The following is a 5972-nucleotide window of genomic DNA, read 5'->3' as shown; positions in this document are numbered from 1 at the left end:
TCTTATTATTTTATCCAAAAATGTTTTAGTAAGTATGCATCTCTAAGTGCTAATGACCTGTTAAGTATAAATATATAACCACATCACTCTAAAATATCTTTTGATAAATGCAAGTTCAAATGTATCAACCTTTCCTTTTATTATTAGTGGTTTTTTTTTTTTTTTTTTTTGAGGACTTGATTAAGGAATATTTATCTAGCTTGGGGTTATGAATTTATTTTCCTACATTATCTTTTAAAAGCTTTTGTTTTACCTTTCACATCTACATTAATAATCTACCTGGAGTTTATTTTTGTGTGTGGTGGGAAGTAAATAGCCCAACGTCATTTAATCTACTTAGATAGCTAATTAGCTCAGGCTATTTATTGAAATATTTGTTCTTTTGGGATTACACATAGGAGTGGAATTTCTGGGTCATATGATAATTCTATGTTTAACTTTTTGAGGAATTGCCAAAATCTTCCACATCAGCCATACTATTTTACATTTCCACCAGTGAGACATGGGGGTTCCAGTTTCTTCACATCCTTGTCAGCACTTGCTATTTTCCCTTTTTCTGATGGTAGCCATCCTAGTGGGGATGAAGTGGCATCTCCTTATAGCTTTGATTTGCATTTCCCTAACGATTAATGGCGTTAACCATCTTTTCATGTGCTTACTGCCATTTGTATATCTTCTTTGGAGAAATGTCTATTCAAATCTTTCACTCACTTTTTAAAAATTGGGTGTTTGTCTTTTTACTATTGAGTTGCTGTTGTTGTCATGTGCTGTCGAGTCGGACCTGACTCATATGACCTCTCCTTGGGTTTCCGAGGCAGTATCACTAGGGAAATAGATTGCCCATCCTTCCTTCCAAGGAGTGGCTGGTAAGTTTGAACCTCCAGCCTTCTGGTTAGCAATCAAGTGCCTTAGGCATTACGCTACCAGAGCTCCTTATTGAGTTGTAGGAGTCCTTTATATATTTTAGGTGTTAAACTCTTATCAGATATATGGTTATAAAATATTGAGTCCTATTCTATGAGTTGTCTCTTCTCTTTCTTGATAAATTACTTTCATGAACAAAAGTTTTTAATTTTGTTGAAGGCTAATTTATCTATTTTGTCTTTGGTTGCTTAACTTTTGATATCATATCTAAGAATCTATTGTGAAAAGCTAGATCCCAAAGCATTATCCCTATGTTTTCTTCTAAGAGTTTAATGGTTTTAGTTATATATATATATATATATATAAAATATTATATATATATATTGTGTGTGTGTGTGTGTGTGTGTGTGTGGTGAAAAAATTTGTATTTGGAATTAGCCAGCTGGACTCAGTTTAGATGATCCCAACTTTGTTGGCGACATCCAAAGTGTCACAGTCAGGAGCCAGTGGAACATATGCCTTCTTCTCCCCATCAGGCCTGATCAGGGTGTTAACCTTGGCCACATCAGCGTCATAGAGCTTCTTCACATCCTATTTGATCTGGTCCTTGTTGACTTTGACATCCACAATGAGCACAAGTGTGTTGTTATCTTCTATCTTCTTCATGGCAGACTCAGTAGTCAGCGAGAACTTGATGATGGCATAGTGGTCAAGCTTGTTTTTCCTGGGGATGCTCTTCCAAGGATATTTGGGCTGCCTTCGGAGCGTCAGTGTCTTAGGCCGCTGGAAGGTGGGTGACATGTGAATCTTCTTTTTTTTGTGGCTGTGGATGCCCTTTAGCACAGCCTTCTTGGCCTTCAACGCCTTTGCTTTGGCTTCAGTTTTGGGAGGGCCAGGGGCTTCTTCTTCGCTTTCAGTGCCATCTTTGTAAAAAAGCTCATTATATACATTTTCTTACTATTTTATTCCAACCATGTTTTTCCTCTTACTCTTCCCTATCTCCTACCCTGGCCCAGGTGACCAATGTCACCAATGTTAGCAGCTTGAAGTGTATCCTTTCATAACTTTCTCTACCATCACACAAATAGGTAAACATATATACACATATTTCCAGGAGATTCTTTTTGGTTATTGTTTGGGATAACATTGTATTCAGTTCTACATCTTGCTTTTCTCAGGTAAACTTCCTCCAAATCAACTTTTCAAATTCTAACTTACTTACAAATAAGTAATACAATGACTGTATTTGTGATATGGATGAACCACAGTTGATGAAACTATTAAATATTAATTACATTTAAAATGTCTTCATTTTACAAATAAAAAATCAGCCTTGTGGTTGGTCCAAGATGGCTATTCCACTGCTGGTATTAGGTCCACATTCCAGCCAATAGAAAGGACCGAGAGAAGGAGAGTACGTTCTTTGCCTTTAGGTACACAACCTGGAAGTTGTTACATGACCTTACCTAGCTCCAGAGGAGAGGAGAAATGTAGTCTTGACTAAGGGACCACATGCCCAACTATAAATTCTATTTCAATAAAAGAAGAGAAGAAAAAATACTGGTGGGCCACTAGCATTTTACCTCACTCATCTTCTGGTAAGCAGTGCTGGGTGTGAAATACCTGGTTAGTCATCAACATTGCAATTGATAAGAAACAAAGGGAGCATAAACCTCTTTACTGGTTTCTTTGGTACCTATGATTTCCATTTCATTAATTTTAAAATTTCAGATATAATTTACATAAAGTAAAATCCATCCTTTTTAGTGTATAGTTCTATAAGTTTTGACAAATGCATACAGCTATACAATCACCCCCACAATAAAATAGAGATGAATTCTATCACTCCAAAAAGCTCCACATTCCTATGTGTTGTCAGGCAGTCTCACCATCTCCTGTCCCTGGCAAATTCTGTCCCTATAGTTTTGCCTTTTCCAGAATATCGTATAAATGGAATCATACATATTTAGCCTTTTGAGTCTGGTGTTTTTCACTAAATGTGATGCATTTCTGTTTCATCTATGTTGTTATGTATATAAATAGTACATTCTTTTTAATCGCTGCATGTAGTATTCTATTGCATGAATGTACACAGTTTGTTTATCCATTCATTTGCTGAAAGACAGTTGATTATTTACAGTTTAAGCAACGCCATTCTTCATTTAATGTACTATTTTTGTGTGAACTTAAGTTTTTACTTCTCTTGGATAAATACCTAGGGGTGGGATTATTTGGTCGTGTGATAAGTATATGTTTAACTTTATGAGAAACTGCCAAACTGTTTCCAAATTATCTGCACTCTCTTTCATTTCCAACAGTAATATATGAGAGTTTCTGTTCTTTTTCATCTTTGTCAGCACTTGATATTGTTAGAGAATTTTTTTCTCCATTCTAATAGATGTCTCTCCCCCCCTCAATTCTAATAGCTATATCTCATTGTGGTTTTCCATTAGTTGGACCAAAGAATTTAACCATTATCTCATCCAGGTTGGGTAAGCCGGCCCTATAGATTGGTTCTTCTGGTATTATGGACATTTCTTATGATTTCTAGCTGCCCAGACCCTTTTGGAACCCAGCAGCCACTCCTGGGAAGACAGATGAGGCAGTCTGCTTCCATAAAGATTTACAGACTTGGTAAGCCAATGGGGGACACTATGAGTTGGAATTGACTTGATGAGAACCTTTTAAACTTCATTCCTACATTTTTGGAATTTCCCACCTTATGAATTCTGCCTCCTCAATTTAGGGGCCAGAAACTTAATTTTGCAGTCTTCCTTGCAGCTGTGGTAGAGGTATGTGCCCTGCACTCTACCAATCAAATGTACACATATGAGAGTTTTTGTTTTTATTTTCAACTTCTTCATTTTGGAGAATTATGAAAATACACAAAAGTGGGCAGAAGTGTATAAGGAACTTCCACAAACCTTCCCAGCCTTAACAGTCATCCAAAATTGACCAATCTGTTCCATTCATTCCTCTCTTCTGTTTCACTTTGCAGCAAATTCCAGACATCATATTTCACCTGTAAACACATTAGTGTTCATGTCAGAGTCTGATTTGAAAGAGAGTGGGCGGGGGGCGGGGGCGGAGAAGGAGGCAACCTGTGAAATCAACTCTGTCGTGAACAACAGAGATCTTAGCAGAAAATCCTGGGTGGTGTAACAGTGTGAGTGGTGGTCTTTGTTCCCTGTGGTGGAAGCAAGATCTAGAAGCCCCCAGGAATGATTCTCTGGACCTCCTAGAGATTCAGTGGCCTCCCTAAGGTCCTTAAATACATCCCCCTTCCTTTTTTTTTTTTTTTTGCTAATTATGGTGTACACTAAATAAAGTGTGCACCTTCATTGCTAACTACATGGTGAGGATCAGAATGAATTCAGTCCCCAAAATGTAGAGATGGATCAGTCCTCACCTTCTCACTGCTTCATCATCATCACAAGCACCACACTCTATTTTGACCATAACCATGAGGGCAGGTCAGATCTCACAAGCTAAACAGATACTATTTTTCAGACAAACTCTCCATGCAGCATTTCTCTGATGCTAGCCACGTGAGCTAGGTCAGAGCTCACAAGTTAGAAGAACACCTTTTTTTTTTTTTTTTTCAGACTGCCAAATAAGCAGGTGCCAGCCCGTGCTGACTCTCACTGCCCCTATGAGTTCATTAATTCACTGTAATGACTTACAGAATTCATGAAGAATACACCATACTTACAGCTACATGTTTATTACAACCAAAAAGGATAGAAATGAGAGATACATGAAGTGAGGTCTGGGAGGGGCCTTAGCACAAAGCTTCCATGTTCCAGAGAGGGACAGGCTACCCTCTCCCATGCATGGTGACCAACTAGGAAGCTCATTTGAGCCTCAGGGCTCAGGGCTCTTATTAGCCTCACCATATTGCCATGATAGATTACATCATGTCTCCTAAGCCTTAGTCAACATTGGGACCCCAGGTAGTCCCTGTTGGTCTGGTCAGGGACCACTCATTAGCCTCATGTGTGCTGCAGCTGTCAGGAACCAAGACCAAAGGCCAAATTGCACTTTTGCCCTGACTGATACATTTGGGTCAGGTTTAAACCCTAATTTAATCAGTCAGAGCCAGGAAGAAGGCACATATATTTCCTATTCTGAAACTGTTGTTGTTGTTGTTATGTGCCATCAAGTCGGACCTGACTCATAGCGACCCCTCCTTGGGTTTCCAAAGCAGTATCACTATGGAAGTAGATTGCCCCATCTTCCTTCTGAGGAGTGGCTGGTGGATTTGAACTGCCAGCCTTCTGGTTAACAGTCAAGTGCCTTAGGCACTATGCTACCAGAGCTCCTATTCTGAAACTAGAAGCAGCATATTCTTTTGAGAAGGGGATGAGGATGGAGAGACATCATGGGCACCTATTGTACTGATGGCTTAGTGCTCCTCTTTCCTTCTTGGAATGACATCCCTTTGGTGGTGTAATGCCTAAGGCATTTGACTGCTAACCAGAAGGTTGGCGATTCAAACCCACCAGCCACTCCATGGAAGGAAGACTGGGCAATCTACTTCCATATAGATTTACTGCCTCGGAAACCCAAAGGGAGTTGGAATCGACTCAATGGCAGTGGGTTTTTGTTTCATTTTTTGGTTTGCCTTAGTTTGGGTTCTCCCAGAACCAGATCCTGAGAAAAGGATTGAAATGCAGGTCATTTACTTGGGAGATTCAGAGAACATTGGTGGAGAGTGGGAAGGTGAGACAAGGGAGGGTACATAACAAAGGTCATGTTATCCACAGCAAATACAGCTTAATCTTGCTGGGACTTTCTAGGAGACAGTGTAGATCATGTGCCTCAGAATTATCCCTTGCAAGGGATATCAGCTTCCATCAGTTATGGTGAAGGCTGCTCCCAGTAGCATTAATTCCATGGCCCTTCCAACCAGCTTGGACAGAGTGGGTTCCAGATGTCAGAAAGAGTCCATGTACAGGCAGTTGTTGTTCGCCAGTATGCTTGGAAATGATAAGTGCTGAGGGAATATGAGGGGGGCAGTAACAGCATCCTGTATATATAGCCTATATACTTCTTCTAGGGACTGTTCCTCCCTCCCACTCCATCTCAGTATTCTCTTTTTTTTTTTT

At 39.6% G+C, this 5972-nt stretch overlaps 1 pseudogene; it reads right to left on the bottom strand.

Moving 5' to 3' along the window:
• Nucleotides 1–1317: 1317 nt before the first annotated feature.
• LOC103213426 lies at nt 1318–1787 on the bottom strand (annotated as a pseudogene).
• Nucleotides 1788–5972: the final 4185 nt, after the last annotated feature.

The sequence above is a fragment of the Orycteropus afer genome, unplaced genomic scaffold (genome assembly GCF_000298275.1).
Source record: "Orycteropus afer afer isolate SDZICR_OR568_19922 unplaced genomic scaffold, OryAfe1.0 scaffold02142, whole genome shotgun sequence".
Lineage (NCBI taxonomy): Eukaryota > Metazoa > Chordata > Mammalia > Tubulidentata > Orycteropodidae > Orycteropus > Orycteropus afer.
The sequence above is the reverse complement of the archived record's forward strand: the minus strand, read 5'-3'. Positions and strand labels throughout refer to the sequence as shown.